Raw genomic sequence first — 19,217 nt, forward strand, 5'->3', positions numbered from 1 at the left:
TCTTCAACATTTTTATTAACGATCTGGTAGAAAGTTTACACAGTAAAATATCGATATTTGCAGATGATACAAAACTATGTAAAGCAGTGAATACAAGAGAAGATAGTATTCTGCTAGAAATGGATCTGGATAAGCTGGAAACTTGGGCCAAAAGGTGGCAGATGAGGTTTAACAATGATAAATGTAAGGTTGTACACATGGGATGTAAGAATCAATATCACCATTACACACTGAACGGGAAACCACCGGGTAAATCTGACATGGAGAAGGACTTGGGGATCCTAGTTAATGATAAACTTACCTGGCGCAGCCAGTGCCAGGCAGTGGCTGCAAAGGCAAACAGGATCATGGGGTGCATTAAAAGAGGTCTGGATACACATGATGAGAACATTATACTGCCTCAGTACAAATCTCTGGATAGACCACACATGGAGTACTGTGTACAGTTTTGGGCACCAGTGCTCAGGAAGGATATAATGGAACTAGAGCAAATTCAAAGAAGGGCAACAAAATGAATAAAGGGGATGGGGGAACTACAATACCCAGAGAGATTAGGATTATTTAGTCTAGAAAATAGACGACTGAGGGGCAATCTAATAACCATGTATAAGTATATAAGGGAACAATACAAATATCTTTCCGAGGATCTGTTTATACCAAACAATGTGACGGTCACAAGGGGGCATTCTCTGCGTCTTGAGGAGAGAAGGTTTTTCCATCAACATAGAAGAGGATTCTTTAATGATAGTGCAGTGAGAATCTGGAATTTCTTGCCTGCGGACAGGGGTGGATTAAGGGTAGCCAGGGCCCCGGGCTGTTCAGACACCGTGGCCCCCCCGGTCATGTGACGGGGGTCATGTGACGGGGGGTTATGTGACACCTGAACCAGATTATTCCAGAAAAATGGCCGGGCCCTACTCTACTGTGTAACCTATTAAATATGTTTTTAAATATGCAATACAATTTAGGTATATTGTAATTTATTTTTCAATTTTTAAAATGACCAATATCACATACAAGGAACAAATACCACCGCACCATGACCAGACCACAAATTACAACCACAGTGATCGAATAATATCACATACAAGGAACAAATACCGCCGCACCATGTCAAGACCACATATTACCACCACTTGGTGACCAAATAGCACATACAAGGGACAAATACCGCAACACCATTTCCAGACCACATATTACCACCACATAGTGACTGAATACTACAATACTGATCAGTAATAATAAAAATAAAAAAAAACACACAATACTATCACCATAAGTGCCAGTATTCACAGGAGATCTGTACTTAGTATGCAGTGTCTGTGTAGAGGTTATACAGTGATCACTCGTGACATTATACACAGGACCGCTGTATATAGTATACAGTGTATAGTGTAAGTGTATAGGTAACACTGACTCACCAGTGACGTCTCTAGGTGAAGTCCTTCATCTTTCATCCAGCACAGACCGCCGTCATTTCTTCCAGCCAGGACTTGTTTCTGCAGGAAATAACACAGTTATCTCGAGCTCCGCTTGCAGAACACATTACTTAATTTTTCACAACTTCTACATTACACCACATGGAGAAAAAAAGGCGATATAGTGTCACTCTGCACAGTAACAGGACCGCCCCCCCATTTAAAACAGTATACTCAAAATAAAATAAATACATCACTGCAGTAATAATATCCCTTAATTAGCCCCTATGGTAATAATATTCCCAATCCTGGCCCCGTGTCTCTCATTCCTCGCTCCTGCAATATGTTCTTGCATCCTGCCCTCATGAGTATCCATTCTGCCCCATATGATCTCCCCATCCTGCCCCATCTGTCTCCATCCTGCCCCATGTCTTTTATTCTGCCCCGTATCTACATTCTGCCCATGCCTCCAGTCCCGCCCCCAGTGTGTCCAGCAATCTGCCCCAGTGTGTCCAGCATATTACCCCGTGTGTTAAACAATCTGCCCCAGTATGTCCAGCATATTGCCCCAGAGTGTCCAGCATTGCCCCCAGACAGTGTGTCCAGCAATCTGCCCAGCATGTTACCCCCAGTGTGTCCAGCATATTACCCCAAGGTTGTCCAGCAATCTGCCCCAGTGTGTCCAGCATATTACCCTCAGTGTGCCCAAAATTGCCCCCAGTGTGTTCAACAATCTGCCCCAGTATGTCCAGCTTATTGCCCTAGAGTGTCCAGCATTGCTCCCAGACAGTGTGTCCAGCATATTACCCCCAGTGTGTCCAGCAATCTGCCCCAGTATGTCCAGCATATTACCACCAGTGTGTGCAGCAATCTGCCCCAGTATGTCCAGCATTGCCCCCAGTGTGTCCAGCAATCTGCCCCAGTATGTCCAATTGTCCAGCATTGCCCCCAGTGTGTCCAATTGTCCAGCATTGCCCCCAGTGTGTCGAGCATTCTGCCCCAGTGTCTCCAGCATTGCCCCCACTGTGTCCAGCAATCTGCCCCAGTGTCTCTCCAGCATTGCCCCCAGTGTGTCCAGCATTGCCCCAGTGTCTCCAGCATTGCCCCAGTGTCTCCAGCAATCATCTGCCCCAGTGTGTCCTCCAGCATTGCCCCCAGTGTCTCCAGCATTGCCCCAGTGTCTCCGGCATTGCCCCGGTGTCTCCAGCATTGCCCCGGTGTCTCCAGCATTGCCCCAGTGTCTCCAGCATTGCCCCAGTGTCTCCAGCAATCTGCCCCAGACTCCAGCATTGCCCCAGTGTCTCCAGCATTGCCCCAGTGTCTCCAGCAATCTGCCCCAGACTCCAGCATTGCCCCAGTGTCTCCAGCATTGCCCCAGTGTCTCCAGCAATCATGTGCCCCAGTGTGTCCTCCAGCATTGCCCCCAGTGTGTCCTCCAGCATTGCCCCCAGTGTGTCCTCCAGCATTGCCCCCAGTGTGTCCTCCAGCATTGCCCCAGTGTCTCCAGCAATCTGCCCCAGACTCCAGCATTGCCCCAGTGTCTCCAGCATTGCCCCAGTGTCTCCAGCAATCTGCCCCAGACTCCAGCATTGCCCCAGTGTCTCCAGCAATCTGCCCCAGACTCCAGCATTGCCCCAGTGTCTCCAGCATTTCCCCAGTGTCTCCAGCAATCATCTGCCCCAGTGTGTCCTCCAGCATGCCCCCAGTGTCTCCAGCATTGCCCCCAGTGTCTCCAGCATTGCCCCAGTGTGTCCAGCAATCTGCCCCAGTGTCTCCAGCATTGCCCCAGTGTCTCCAGCATTGCCCCCAGTGTCTCCAGCATTGCCCCCAGTGTGTCCAGCAATCTGCCCCAGTGTCTCCAGCATTGCCCCCAGTGTGCCAAGCAATCTGCCCCAGTGTCTCCAGCATTGCCCCCAGTGTCTCCAGCATTGCCCCCAGTGTCTCCAGCATTGCCCCCAGTGTCTCCAGCATTGCCCCCAGTGTGTCCAGCAATCTGCCCCAGTGTCTCCAGCATTGCCCCAGTGTCTCCAGCAATCTGCCCCAGTGTCTCCAGCATTGCCCCAGTGTCTCCAGCATTGCCCCAGTCAGTGTCTCCAGCATAAGCATTGCCCCAGTGTGTCCAGCAATCATTGCCCCAGTGGTTAGCAAAATACAAAAAAAAAAAATTAATTCTCCGCACCTGACTGGCGCTCCAGCGGCGAGCTCCCTCCAGCAGCGTGGACTCACACAATGACGTCAGACGCCGGCGACGTGTGCGCTTGCGGGCCCGCACGTCAATAGGAAACCGCCGCAGCGCCGGTAGGGGCCCGGTAAGCAGATGAGACGGGGCCCGATGCGGGCCCCCTCTCTCTGCCCACCGGGTCCGGGCCCATAAATGTGATACATACGCCAGCGGCCAGTCAGTCAGGGGGGCACGTCCATGCACGGTGCAGTATGGCGGCGGCCGATCTGTGCGGTAGTAGCCCAGGGCCCCCCCACACCACTGGGCCCTGGGCTACGGCCCAGATTGACCCTCTTATAATCCGCCCCTGCCTGCGGAGGTGGTGATGTCAAACTCTGTCGAGGGGTTCGAGAGAGGCCTGGATGCCTTCCTGGAGCGTAACAATATTATATCTTACAGTTATTAGGTTCTTTAGAAGGACGTAGATCTGATGATTTATTCTGACGGAATATAGGCTGAACTGGATGGACAAATGTCTTTTTCCGGCTTTGCTAACTATGTTACTAAAGATCAGGAGGGTTAACTCGGCCTGAATGGCTCCCTGTAAACTTGGGAAAGTTGCTGAGCATAGCCCCCAAGGGTATATTTCTTTTGCTGGGGTTGTTTCACAGGCTGGTCCACCATCTCTGTGTTTGAATGTTGCATCTTAGGCTACTTTCACACTAGCGTCGGTACGGGGCCGTCGCGCTGCGTCGGCCTGACGTACCGATGCATACTGTGAAGAAAATGCCCGACGCTGGCAGCAGAAGCAGTCTTAAGACGCTTCCGCTGCTTCATTATAAGGTCCGGGGAGGAGGGGCCGGAGTATCGGCCGCGCATGCGCGGTCGAAAATGGCGGTCCCGATGCACAAAAAAGTTACATGTAACTTTTTGTGGCGGCGGTGCGCCAAAACACGACGCAACCGTCGCACGACGGTTGCGACGTGTGGCACTGCGTCGCTAATAAAAGTCTATGGAGAAAAAACGCATCCTGCAGACAACTTTGCAGGATGTGTTTTTTCTCCACAACGACTCATTGCGACGTGCAGTGCATGATGCTAGTGTGAAAGTAGCCTTACCGAATATGCCAAAAGTAATCCAGGTGTTTGGATGCAACAAGCAGAGATCACGAGGCAGAAACAGCCAAGGGTTGATATAATGCTATTTATATGCAACAGTAACTTTTAAACAATTAGTGTTAGTAGCTATGCAATTTAACAGTAGAGGGAATAACAACAGTTTTAGAATAAACAAGAAAGCCTTTCATTAGTTAACGTTAGTGTCCTTTTCACAAAGGTGGTGCATCCAGTCTTGGAATTCACCACTTGAGTTCTCACTCAAAACTCTGGTTCTATCTGGGGTCACAGGGTTTTCCCGCTAGGCCACAAGGCTCTTCCTGAATAGTCTATGAAAGCCCGTTGAGCCTCTAATGCATCAACCGGCCACCTCCCAAACTGTAGTCCTAGTCTCAGCTGACCCCGTTACCGTTGATGACAGCTGGAAGTGACGGCCCTGCTCACCCACACCGTTCCTCGTCAATCACAGGCTTGCCTCTCCTGTCGCAGTCTCCACAAGGGTCTTCCTGGCTTGGCCATCGGCGGAAGTCTGTCAGGCTCAAGACGGAGAGGACTGGGCATCAGCTCTTGACAGGCGTAGTCGAGCCTCTGAGACTTGACCGCAGTATGCAGATTCTGGCTCTGGCCAGTGTGAGCCGTTCTTAGGGATATCTTCTGAGGAGTCCAAATCTTGCCAGACAGTGACCGACATCTGGGTGGCCTAGACTCCCCGCAGAGGCCTGCCACGCTGGTCTCAGCAGCATGTCTGTCCTTCTCCCTTCTCTGGTGCCAAATCTCCTCATGGATGGGCGCATAAGGCTTTTCTACCAGGGATGTCTTTCCTGTGGGTCACCCGATCCAGTCAAGCACGCAAAGTCACTCACCTTGCAGCATACTTTGGTTCCACTTGATTTTGGCTGGCCAGCAGATGGCAGCATCTCCTCATCAATAGCACCTCACACAAGAGTGCTCCAGATATGTCATGATTTCTTTTTCAACATCATTATTATTTATGGGAATAACGGACGGACAGAACTGGAGAGGTGAGAACACTGGAAATGTGTGTAGTGAGATTTATTAAGATATCTCTCCATAACCAGGATTACACAGTAGTGAAGAAGACCTCTAGTGAGTGCTATCAGGAACCTGTGTCTGAGGGATGGAGAAGACCCCTGAGCTCAATCACGGGGCCGTCACCTCACCTGCTGAAACATGAGGACATCAATGACCAGAGGATCCTAGAACTTCTCTACAAGATGATTGAGCTGCTGACTGGAGAGGTGACACTACTGGGAATGCTGGGACATTCTACTGTAACGCTATGAAGGGATCTGGGTGATGACGGTATCATTGTATGTGTCAGGTTCCTATAAGGTGTCAGAATGTCACGGTCTATTTCTCGAGGGAGGAATGGGAGTATGTAGAAGCACACAAAGATCTGTACAAGGACGTCATGATGGAGGTTCCCCAGCCCCTCATATCACCAGGTAATAGACAGGACCAAATAGACACGGCCTATAATTATCTGTATGTAAAGAATGAATTCAGTCCCTGTATGTGTTTCCTCCAGATCTATCCAGTAAGAGGACAACACCAGAGAGATGTCCCCGTCCTCTTCTTCCAGAGGACTGTAAACAAGAAGATCCCAATGTTCCACAGGATCATCAGGTAGATGGAGAGAAGGTGTCATGAGATCTCCCCTATGATGTGTAGATGGCTGTGAAGGTCTTGTGCTCAGTCTTGTTTTATCCAACAGTATTATATGTTTTACTAGCTGAAGAGCCCAGTGTTGCCCGATCATAGTAACTAACTGTGGTTAGTTATAACAAATTATAATGAATATATATATATAAAGCTGAGTGTGTAGTCCTGCCCACTCCGCATAGCCACACTCACTCTAATATCCCACATCATCCTGTCAGCCAGAGCCACCGACCTACTACCACTAATATCCCACATCATCCCATCAGTGCCACTGGACTACTACCCCTAATATTCCACATCATCCCATCAGCCAGGGCCACCGGACTACTACCACTAATATCCCACATCATCCGTCAGAGCCACAGGACCACTACCCCTAATATTCCACATCATCCTGTCAGCCAGAGCCACCGGACTACTACCCCTATCATAGCACATCATCTCATCAGAGCCACCGGACTACTACCACTAATATCCCACATCATCCTGTCAGCCAGACCCACCTGGCTACTACCACTAATATCGCACATCATCCCGTTAGCCAGAGCCACAGAACTACTACCCCTAGCTTCCTGCCAATATCCTGACTTCTGTGACACCACTGGTTTTTCCCTCAGCAGACTAATGTCAGCAGAGAAATAATGGCCCCGAACACATCCCGGGCTCACCGACCCCCCGAGAACCTAGCACATCCTGTTCTCACTGTCACCCAAGAACCGAGTACATCCCGGGCTCACCGGCCCCCGATAGCCTAGCACATCCCGGGCTCACTGCCCCCTGAGCACATCAGACTCGCCGCGCCCGGCAGCTCAGGCATCTACTCCTCACAACGCGTCCTTCGAGATTGAGCCCGGGATGTGCTCAGTGCTCGGAGGGTGGTGAGCCCGGGATGTGCTCAGTGCTCGGAGGGTGGTGAGCCCGGGATGTGCTCAGTGCTCGGAGGGTGGTGAGCCCGGGATGTGCTCAGTGCTCGGAGGGTGGTGAGCCCGGGATGTGCTCAGTGCTCGGAGGGTGGTGAGCCCGGGATGTGCTCAGTGCTCGGAGGGTGGTGAGCCCGGGATGCGCTTGGGGGGCGGTGAGCCCTGGATGTGCTTGGTGCTCTGGGCCGTTATTTCTCTGCTGACATTTGTCTGCTGAGGGAGAAACCAGTGACGTCTCTGCAGTCGGGGTACCGGGAGGAAGCTAGAGATTGTAGTCCTGTGGCTCTGGCTGATGAGATGATGTGGGATATTAGGGGTAGTAGTCCGGTGCCTCTGACAGGATGATGTGGGATATTAGTGGTAGTAGTCCGGTGGCTCTGGCTGACAGGATGATGTGGGATATTAGTGATAATAGTCCAGTGTCTCTGACTGACGGGATCATGTGGGATATTAGAGTGAGTGTGGCTATGTGGAGTGGGCGTGGCTTGACACACACACACACACATACATACATACACTCAGCTTTATATATATATATATATATATATATATATATATATATATATATATATATATATATATATATATATATATATAATATAGATAGAGATATATATATATATATATATAGATACCTGTATCATGAAAACGGTGGTGATGGCAGGATTAGAGCTGATCATAGATGTGACTTCTCCATCTGTCTGTGACTTTTACAATATTTGTTTCAGGGTGAAGATCTGACCCATATTAATACTACAGAGACATATGTGAGGGGTGATGAGTGGTGTAAAGAGGAGATTCCTACATATGACTACCCAGGTGAGTAGTGACCACTAAATGCAGAGAAGTCACAGATTCTACTGTATTTACAGTATATTTAGAAAAAAGAAATATAAACCAGCTCACCCGTAATGCATAAATCAAACCTCGGGAGCACGGACCCGCTGTGTCCAGGCGTACAAAGTCCAAAAAAGAAGACAATGTCCAGCATCACCGAATCTGTAAAAAAGAGTTTTCTTTATTCACAAACTTTAAACATAGAGGATACAAACTTCAGTACGAACCATATGGGTAAGAATCTCAACGCGTTTCTGGAGACTAAGCTCCCTTAATCATGACATCATGATTAAACATGTCCTGATTAAGGGAGCTTAGTCTCCAGAAACGCGTTGAGATTCTTACCCATATGGTTCGTACTGAAGTCTGTATCCTCTATGTTTAAAGTTTGTGAATAAAGAAAACTGTTTTTTTACAGATTCGGTGAAGCTAGACATTCTCTTCTTTTTTATTTTATTTTACAGTATATGTTGAATTTCTAGCGGCCGTACCGGTCCTGGAAGAACAGTCAAGTGAGAAGCCAAACCGATTTGAGGTCATCAAGAAAAATGTAGGCAGGTCAGGAAAGGATTTAGAAGTAGGGTCCGGTAATAATCTACTCAAAACCGGGTAACAACTTAACTCTGGTAATAACAGATTGGCTAATTTGACTCTTACACAATGAACTAAGTGACCCTGTGAATTTAGTGCAGCATCTCCACCAGCGCAACCATGGACTACATTGTGAAGGCTGGTTAGAAGAGTGACAGTGCAGGAGCATGCCAGTACAAGAACGTTACAGAGTAGTCATGGTGAGACGTGACATGGCAGCAGATGAAGTTCTTCTATGTACAACGGTGTTTCTCTATACCTTCTGTACACAATTGATTATTCATACCCTGCTTTACGTGATGTTTTTGTTGCATGAGCTCACTTGGTAAGAATAAACACATATCTTGATGCAAAAAGGAGCAAACTTTTTTAAATAACCATATTGCTAAGAATAAAGATCATTTTCTCCCCTTTCCATACGGCTGAGTGCGGGCATCAGGCAGCATAATAACACTATTAACCTGCAGATTGACCTCATATCTGCAGGTTAACAGCGTTATTTCTGATGACAGGTTCGCTTTAACATAGCACAAAAATGCACCAATAAAAATGCTCAAAACCCGGACATAGAACGGGTTCAATAGCTAGTCCTGATATGGTCCCACATCCATGTATATGCTCCTCAAGCCTAGTATATGCTCCCCAAGCCTAGTAAATGTTCCCCCATCCTGGTGTATGCTCCCCCAGCCTGGTATATTCTCCCCCCATCCTGGTATATGCTCCCCTAGCCTGGTATATGCTCCCCCATCCAGGTATATTCTCCCCCATCCAGGTGTATGCTCCCCTAGCCTGGTAAATACTCCTTCATCCTGGTATATGCTCCTCCATCCAGGTATATGCTCCCCTAGACTGGTATATGCTCCCCCATCCTGGTGTATGCTTCCCCATCCTGGTGTATGCTCCCCTGGCCTGGTAAATGTTCCTTCATCCTGGTGCATGCTACCCTATCCTGGTAAATGCTCCCCATCCTGGTATATTCTCCCCCATCCTGGTCCCCCAGCCTAGAGTATGCTCTCCCAGCCTTGTATATGTTCATCGAGCCTGGTGCATGCTCCCCCAAGCCTGGTATACGCTTCTCCTGCCTTGTATATGCTCCTTTTGCCTAGTATAACCCTCCCCCATGCTGGTAAATGCTCCCCTAGCCTGGTTTATGCTCCGCCAGCCTGGTATTTGTCGTCCATCCTATTATATATTCCCCCATCATATTATATGCTACCCCATCCTGCATGCGCTGCTGTTGTGCTATACATACATACGTACAAATAAACCTTTCTCCCACTCCCCTGCTACGCGTTGTCTGCTTTAAATATTTAAATAAAATGGCGTCGGAGTCAGCTCGTGCGCATACCGCACTATCCTTCACCCTTTTGTTGAAGATACTGTGTGCGAATTTATCTTCAATAAAATGGCACCAGAGATTGCGCCATGTGCAGGCGCTGAGTCCAGCCCAAATCTCTTTCTCCAGCCTCGCCGAAGATTATGGTATATCCTCATATATTCGGTCACCGCCTACACATACCGCAATTATCTGTGCTACACACCTCCTCCATTTTTGTCATCCTCCTTGTCACCTCTATTAATGCTGGATGCATCCTTCTGACTCTGGCCACACTGCGCAGATACAGGCTATACTGGATTCGGACAGAAGGGCGAATCCAACAATACATTATAGATACAGTCATGGTCGAAAGCAAATTTTGGCAAAATGCCAACAATTTTGTCTGGCCCAGAGATATCCGTGTCCATATATTTCATACGTGTGGCAACCATGTGCCGCATCAGTATCATATGTACCGGCGCCTGGGAATCAGCAGTATTGTTTGCGTTGATCCCCGGCACCGGGTGTTGAAGACAGCTCACATTATTGTCCCCTGCTCTGTCTGATCTTGTGAGGATCGGAGGTTGCGTGTAGGTAAGTACCGGGAGATGAGGTCACAGATGTATGGAGGAGACAGGTTGTGGATGGCTTTGTACGTCATGGTTAGGGTTTTGTACTGCAGTCTCTGGGCAATGGGGAGCCAGTGAAGGGATTGACAGAGGGGAGAGGCCGGGGAATAGCGGGGGGACAGGTGGATTAGTCGGGCAGCAGAGTTTAGAATAGATTGTAGGGGTGCGAGAGTGTTAGAGGGGAGGCCACAGAGCAGGAGGTTGCAGTAGTCAAGGCGAGAGATGATGAGGGCATGGACTAGGGTTTTTGCAGATTCTTGGTTGAGGAATGTACTGATTCATGAAATATTTTTGAGTTGAAGTCGGCAGGAAGTGGAAAGGGCTTGGATATGTGGTTTGAAGGAGAGATCAGCGTCAAGGATTACCCCGAGGCAGCGAGCTTGTGGGACTGGGGAGAGTGGGCAGCCATTTACTGTAACGGGGACTTCTGATAGGCACCTCTCCATTACTAAACTCGGCTTGATGTTGTCACGAAACTGCAGCACAGAACTAGGAGAGAAGGGGGAAAGATGTGTCTGCTGCTAGAACTCTGTGTGGCATTGACCTGGTCTCTAATCTGAGCTGCTGTTAACCTGCGATTCTGAGGCTGGTGACTCGGATAAACTTATCCTCAGAAGCAGAGGTGACTCTTGGTCTTCCTTTCCGGGGGCGGTTCTCATGTGAGCCAGTTTCTTTGTGCCGCTTGATGGTTTTTGCAACTGCACTTGGGGACACTTTCAAAGTTTTCCCAATTTTTCAGACTGACTGACCTTCATTTCTTAAAGTAATGATGGCCACTGGTTTTTCTTTACTTAGCTGCTTTTTTCTTGCCATAATACAAATTCTAACAGTCTATTCAGTAGGACTATCAGCTGTGTATCCTCAAGATTTCTGCTCAACACAACTGATGGCCCCAACCCCATTTATAAGGCAAGGAAAATCCCACTTATTAAAACTGACAGGGCACACCTGTGAAGTGAAAATCATTTCCGGTGACTACCTCTTGAAGCTCATCAAAAGAATGCCAAGAATGTGCAAAGCAGTCATCAAAGCAAAAAGTGGCTACTTTGAAGAACCTAGAAAATCAGACATAATTTCATTTGTTTCACACTTTTTTGTTAAGTATATAATTCCACATGTGTTAATTCATAGTTTTGATGCCTTCAGTGTGAATGTACAATTTTCATAGTCATGAAAATACAGAAAAATCTTTAAATGAGAAGGTGTGTCCAAACTTTTGGTCTGCACTGTATGTGTGTGTATTATAGTATATATCCTTTGAAAAATGTGTAAATGACATAAAGAATTGCTCTATGTCAAAGTTCAAGTTAAAATCGTATTGCAATAGAATAACAATTACATGGCATTCGGATGTCAATTGGATGCTAGTTGTGAAAAATCGGATTGTACTTGTTTGAAAATCGCATGGAACGTTCATGACATTAGTCCTACTTTTCTAGACCGAAATCGGAACCTTTTTTTCACGGTAATAGATACAAGTCCTTAACACCTAATCCCCTGAAGCCATTGTCCCCTGTAAGCAAACAAAAATAAAAAACAATATCTCTCACATGTCCAAAGTTGAAAGAATCGAGTTACCAATGCCGTAATACATCTGTGTGACATTTGCTCAAAATAATAATCTTTATTCATATGGTGCTAACATATTCCGCAGCGCTTTACAATTCAACAGTTCATGTACAACAGTCATAACAAAGTTAGCGATAATACAATAATTAATGCAAAGATATTGACGACACTACCTGTAAGAGCTTACAATCTACAATGTGGTGGGAGTGACACAAAGTACAGGGGCTTATTTACAATGATGGTCCAACCATCTTGAGGAACTGGGGGTGGATAAAGGTTGGATGAGCTAGTCACCAGCCAATATTTGTAGTGCTTTTGTGTGCGATGGAGCTTGATGTAGAGTTATGAGGCAACCGCTCCCGCTTAAGAGCTGGGGAAAATGACTCCCTGCAATGAGAGTGGGCCTATGAACTGTGATGACCTCAGTGAGTTCATCGCAGTTCACCTTGAGAAATCCGGGTGCAACGAGTCATTCTACCCAGCTTTTCAATGTGAGTGTTCGCCTCATGTCACCGCTTATGATAAGCAAATGTCACACAGATGGATTATGGCGTGGGACACTTTGGATTCTTTCAACTTTGGACAGGTGAGGGATATTGTTGGTTTTTTCATTTTTTTTCTTTACATGGGACAATGGCTTCACTGGATTAGGTGTTAAGGTGAGTATTTTTTATTTTATACTTAATTTTTCTATATGTAGACAGCGGGGGCCGAATACAACTGTCAACATTGTCCCCCGCTTGCGCTGATCACAAGCAGAGCAGGGTACAATAATGTGAGCTTTTTTCAACACCTGGAGCTGGGGATCAGCGCGAACAGTACCACTGATTCCCAGGTGCCTTTACGTGTTACACTTATGACACACGGATGTCATCCATGTGTCATTAGTGTGCGAGTCGTTTTATGGCCCATTCTGCTGCTAAAAAACAGTCATGTCCGTGTACTTTGCCCACAGACACAAGGCCCGTGGAAACACACTGACATGTGCGCAGATCCATTCACTTGAATGGATCTATGTGTTTAAGTGTATCCAGGATGTATGAAAACTGTCACCACACGTACCAGACATACTGATGTGTAAAGAAGTCCTTAAGGTGTACTCTCATTTCCAAGATCCTTTCTCAAAATATAGTAGGTGTAACAATAATAATGGCAAATACCTCCAATTATAAATGTGGTATAGTTTTCCTGATTCTCTATGTCGCTTACCCCATTGTCCAAAGCATTGCAGTAGCTTAGGTATCCATGGTTATGACTACTAGCAACTAACAGTCACTATATGAGTGGTAGTAGCAATGGATACCTAAGCTAATGCAATGCTCCGCACAGGGGGTGAGCAACATAGCGAGTCAGGAGAACTATACTACATATTTCCTAATATTATTTTTACACCTAATACTTATTGGAATAGTTGATCAGAGAAGGGAATATCCCTTTAAGAATCTTACATGTTTTTATGGTGTATATTTTTATCTGTTGCTATACAGGTCCTTCTCAAAAAATTAGCATATAGTGTTAAATTTCATTATTTACCATAATGTAATGATTACAATTAAACTTTCATATATTATAGATTCATTATCCACCAACTGAAATTTGTCAGGTCTTTTATTGTTTTAATACTGATGATTTTGGCCTACAACTCCTGATAACCCAAAAAACCTGTCTCAATAAATTAGCATATCAAGAAAAGGTTCTCTAAACGACCTATTACCCTAATCTTCTGAATCAACTAATTAACTCTAAACACATGCAAAAGATACCTGAGGCTTTTAAAAACTCCCTGCCTGGTTCATTACTCAAAACCCCCATCATGGGTAAGACTAGCGACCTGACAGATGTCAAGAAGGCCATCATTGACACCCTCAAGCAAGAGGGTAAGACCCAGAAAGAAATTTCTCAACAAATAGGCTGTTCCCAGAGTGCTGTATCAAGGCACCTCAATGGTAAGTCTGTTGGAAGGAAACAATGTGGCAGAAAACGCTGTACAATGAGAAGAGGTGACCGGACCCTGAGGAAGATTGTGGAGAAGGACCGATTCCAGACCTTGGGGAACCTGAGGAAGCAGTTTACTGAGTCTGGTGTGGAAACATCCAGAGCCACCGTGCACAGGCGTGTGCAGGAAATGGGCTACAGGTGCCGCATTCCCCAGGTAAAGCCACTTTTGAACCATAAACAGCGGCAGAAGCGCCTGACCTGGGCTACAGAGAAGCAGCACTGGACTGTTGCTAAGTGGTCCCAAGTACTTTTTTCTGATGAAAGCAAATTTTGCATGTCATTCGGAAATCAAGGTGCCAGAGTCTGGAGGAAGACTGGGGAGAAGGAAATGCCAAAATGCCTGAAGTCCAGTGTCAAGTACCCAGTCAGTGATGGTGTGGGGTGCCATGTCAGCTGCTGGTGTTGGTCCACTGTGTTTCATCAAGGGCAGGGTCAATGCAGCTAGCTATCAGGAGATTTTGGAGCACTTCATGCTTCCTGGCACCTGCTCACAGTGCCAAAACCACTGGTAAATGGTTTACTGACCATGGTATTACTGTGCTCAATTGGCCTGCCAACTCTCCTGACCTGAACCCCATAGAGAATCTGTGGGATATTGTGAAGAGAAAGTTGAGAGACGCAAGACCCAACACTCTGGATGAGCTTAAGGCCGCTATTGAAGCATCCTGGGCCTCCATAACATCTCAGCAGTGTCACAGGCTGATTGCCTCCATGCCACGCCGCATTGAAGCAGTCATTTCTGCCAAAGGATTCCTGACCAAGTATTGAGTGCATAACTGAACATTATTATTTGATGGTTTTTTTGTTTGTTATTAAAAAACACTTTTATTTGATTGGACGGGTGAAATATGCTAATTTATTGAGACAGGTTTTTTGGGTTATCAGGAGTTGTAGGCCAAAATCATCAGTATTAAAACAATAAAAGACCTGACAAATTTCAGTTGGTGGATAATGAATCTATAATATATGAAAGTTTAATTGTAATCATTACATTATGGTAAATAATGAAATTTAACACTATATGCTAATTTTTTGAGAAGGACCTGTAGATTGTAATGTAATAACTCGTATTTTTAATCCTCCCTTTATTGCTTCAAACTTTTCTGTGTTTGTGTATTATGTTTGACGGTCATACTTTAGTGGTACAGTACCATGCGATTTGTGAACAGGTGGCTCACCACTGTCTTAGGTCATAGTTTCATTATACTTTGAGTTATATACAGTTATGTATCTAGAAATTATATAAAATATAAGGCATTGATAATGAAAAATAATAAAATCAGTTTTATTCTTAGCAGATGACTGTGGTGTCAAACCAGATACCTATGAAAAGTATGCCATTATTCCAGCTATACCTCCAGCCCTTCAGAGCAAAAATCAATCATTGGAGCCTTTTCAGACAGTCACCTATGTGGATTCATCACAGACTGTTAAGCAAAATGAAAGCCGCAAAAGTGATGTTGAACATCAAATAATTCCCACAGAGAAGAAACTATTTACCTGTTCAGAATGTGGGAAATATTTTAAATATAAATCTAAATTGCTTACACATGAGAGAATTCACACAGGAGAAAAACCATTTTCATGTCCAGAATGTGGAAAATGTTTCAATCAGAAAGCACATTTCCTTATGCATCAGCGAAGTCACACAGGAGAAAAGCCATTTTCATGTTCAGAATGTGGGAAAGGTTTTAACCGTAAGTCAAGATTGCTTACACATTACAGAAGTCACACAGGGGAGAAGCCATATCCATGTCCAGAATGTGGGAAATGTTTTATTGAGAGATCAGATCTTCTTAAACATCAAAGAATACACACAGGAGAGAAGAGATATTCATGTCCAGAATGTGGGAAATGTTTTATTCAGAAACCAGATCTTGTTAAACATCAAAGAATTCACACAGGAGAGAAGCCATATCCATGTCCAGAATGTGGGAAATGTTTTATCCAGGGACAAGATCTTATTACACATCAAAGAATTCACACAGGAGAGAAGCCATACTCATGTCCAGAATGTGGGAAATCTTTTAACCAGAAGGCACATTTCCTTATGCATCAGCGAAGTCACACAGGAGAAAAGCCATTTTCATGTTCAGAATGTGGGAAATGTTTTAACCATAAGTCAAAATTGCTTGCACATTACAGAAATCACACAGGGGAGAAGACTTATTCATGTCCAGAATGTGGGAAATCTTTCAACCAGAAATCACGTTTCCTTATGCATCAGCGAATTCACACAGGAGAGAAGCCATATCCATGTCCAGAATGTGGGAAAGGTTTTATCCAGAGATCAGATCTTCTTAAACATCAAAGAATTCACACAGGAGAGAAGCCATATTCATGTCCAGAATGTGGGAAAAGTTTTATTCAGAAACCAGATCTTGTTAAACATCAAAGAACTCACACAGGAGAAAAGCCATACTCATGTCCAGAATGTGGGAAATGTTTTATCCAGGGACAAGATCTTATTACACATCAAAGAATTCACACAGGAGAGAAGCCATATTCATGCCCAGAATGTGGAAAATGTTTTATCCAGAAACCAGCTCTTCTTAACCATCAAAGAATTCACACAGGAGAGAAGCCGTATTCATGTCCAGAATGCGGAAAATGTTATAGTTATAGTTCAAAACTTGTTGCACATCAGAGAACTCATACAGGGTAAGTACTATTTTTTATGTTCAGAATGTGGGAAATGTTATTCCTTGGAATCATATCTTCTTCATCATCTAAAAACTCATGTAGAGTGTGAAGGAAATAAATGATCAATCTGGCAGTAGAGTTAGGGTACCGTCACACATTGAAATTTCCATCGCTACGACGTTACGATTCGTGACGTTCTAGCGATATCGTTACGATATCGCAGTGTCTGACACGCAGCAGCGATCAGGGATCCTGCTGAGAATCGTACGTCGTAGCAGATCGTATGGAACTTTCTTTCGTCGCTTGATCACCCGCTGACATCGCTGGATCGTTGTGTGTGACAGCGATCCAGCGATGTCTTCGCTTGTAACCAGGGTAAACATCGGGTAACTAAGCGCAGGGCCGCGCTTAGTAACCCGATGTTTACCCTGGTTACAAGCGTAAACGTAAAAAAACAAACCGTACATGCTCACCCGTCGGTGTCCTTCAGGTCCCTTGCCGTCTGCTTCCTGCTCTGAGTGCCGGCCGGAAAGTGAGAGCAGATCACAGCGGTGCTGCGATCTGCTCTCACTGTACGGCTGCACTCAGAGCAGGAAGCAGACGGCAAGGGACCTGAAGGACATCGACGGGTGAGTATGTACTGTTTGTTTTTTTACGTTTACGCTGGTAACCAGGGTAAACATTGGGTTACTAAGCGCGGCCCTGCGCTTAGTTACCCGATGTTTACCCTGGTTACCCGGGGACTTCGGCATCGCTCCAGCGCCGTGATTGCAACGTGTGACCGCAGTCTACGACGCTGGAGCGATATTCATACGATCGCTGCGACGTCACGGATCGTGCCGTCGCAGCGATGAAAATTTCAATGTGTGACGGTACCCTAACATTTAGTTGACAAAAGAGTGAAACTGGATTGTAAGTACAAAGGGGCTTTTGCTAGAGGTAGGTGTCAATCCTGGCACCTTAGCTCCTGGATTCTCAGCTTGGAGGAGGGATAGCAAATGGTATGTATTAGAAGGAATATCTCCTATTGCCTGTGTAGGAAGAGACAACTATTTGAAAGGGCGCAACTTGGCTCATTGTCCATTCATAGACAGTATCGTTTAAATCCTTCCCAACTTACGCTGTATATATACTGCACTGCAGGAGCTTTATTCCCGCAAAGCGCCATACAGATATGGCACTGTGATCAGCTAGATCAGTGATCTGTCATTATACAATTGATGTCCCATCCTGGGACAATGTAAAAGAGTAAAAAAAAAGTTACTAAATTGTAAAAATATATATTTTTTAAATCACAAAATAAAGAACAAAGAAAAATATTAATCCAATACATACATTTATTTATGTTTAAAACAAAAAGTACACATATTTGGTATCGCCTCTTCTGGAGCGACCTGATCTATAAAACTGTCCCAGTAGTCCCTATAAAACTGTCCCACTGTCCCCTTCAGTGAACACCGTAAAAACAAACAAACAATAAAAATAAGGCAAAAAACTATGCGTTATCATCATATTGCTGAACAAAAGTGGAAAAATATGCGATAAAAAAAAGCAATCTACATAAAAATTGTAAAGCTGAAAACATCATCTTGTCTTGCAAAAAACAAGCTGCCATACGGGTCTGTCAGCAGAAAAATAAAAAAGTTATAGCTCTCATAATAAAGCGATGCTTTTTTAATAAAATAGTTTTTATTGTGTAAAAGCACTAAAACATAAAAGAGTACAAATGAAGTATTTCTGTAATCGTACTGACACACCAAAATTATCCTATGTAATGGGCCATAAAGATGAATATAAATAGACCACCAAAAAACGCTTTAACCAAGGCCAGAGTAAAAGTTAAAAAGTACAAATGTTATTGAATATTGCATATAAAAAAATAAATCATAAAAAGTCAGACACTCTACAACAGGTATCTGGAAAAGAGAGGTGAGTACACCCACAACCCAAAGTGGTGATAGTAAAATACACCTGGTAAACCTTCAAAGCACAAAGTCTTTTGTATGGCTAATGTCTTAGAGTGCAGGTGCTAGCATTGGTTTAATTAGACCATTGTACATAGGTAATTATTCTGTAGAAATTATATTAATTATATTAAAATGTGAATTTATATTCCAAGAATCAACATAAGGTTGAAGCAGACCTTAGTACTCTAGACAAATAAACCAGTACATAAATGAAGTGACAGGATGCATGGTAACACTAGTCACATAACATAATGTCCTATAATACAGCAGCACAATGGTTAGTATGCATATAAAACACCAATGATATCAAATAATGCAACATAATGAAAGACCTAAAAATGTGGCACATGATTATTGCAAGAAAAAGG

General features: G+C 44.9%; 1 protein-coding gene and 1 pseudogene across 2 annotated transcripts in view; both read left to right on the plus strand.

The window, feature by feature from the left end:
- LOC143768074 (uncharacterized) overlaps nucleotides 1-19,217 on the plus strand; it is an 804,664-nt gene that overhangs the window by 220,726 nt on the left and 564,721 nt on the right. The window lies entirely within an intron of this gene.
- LOC143768087 (uncharacterized) overlaps nucleotides 1-19,217 on the plus strand; it is a 90,377-nt pseudogene that overhangs the window by 28,364 nt on the left and 42,796 nt on the right. Inside the window, exons 2-6 of the transcript XR_013213787.1 lie at nucleotides 5,774-5,953; nucleotides 6,037-6,160; nucleotides 6,244-6,341; nucleotides 8,026-8,116; nucleotides 15,535-16,904. The product of XR_013213787.1 is annotated as an uncharacterized LOC143768087 (transcript). The remainder of the gene's footprint in view (nucleotides 1-5,773; nucleotides 5,954-6,036; nucleotides 6,161-6,243; nucleotides 6,342-8,025; nucleotides 8,117-15,534; nucleotides 16,905-19,217) is intronic.

Source organism: Ranitomeya variabilis, chromosome 4, assembly GCF_051348905.1.
Source record: "Ranitomeya variabilis isolate aRanVar5 chromosome 4, aRanVar5.hap1, whole genome shotgun sequence".
NCBI classification, from domain to species: Eukaryota; Metazoa; Chordata; class Amphibia; order Anura; family Dendrobatidae; genus Ranitomeya; species Ranitomeya variabilis.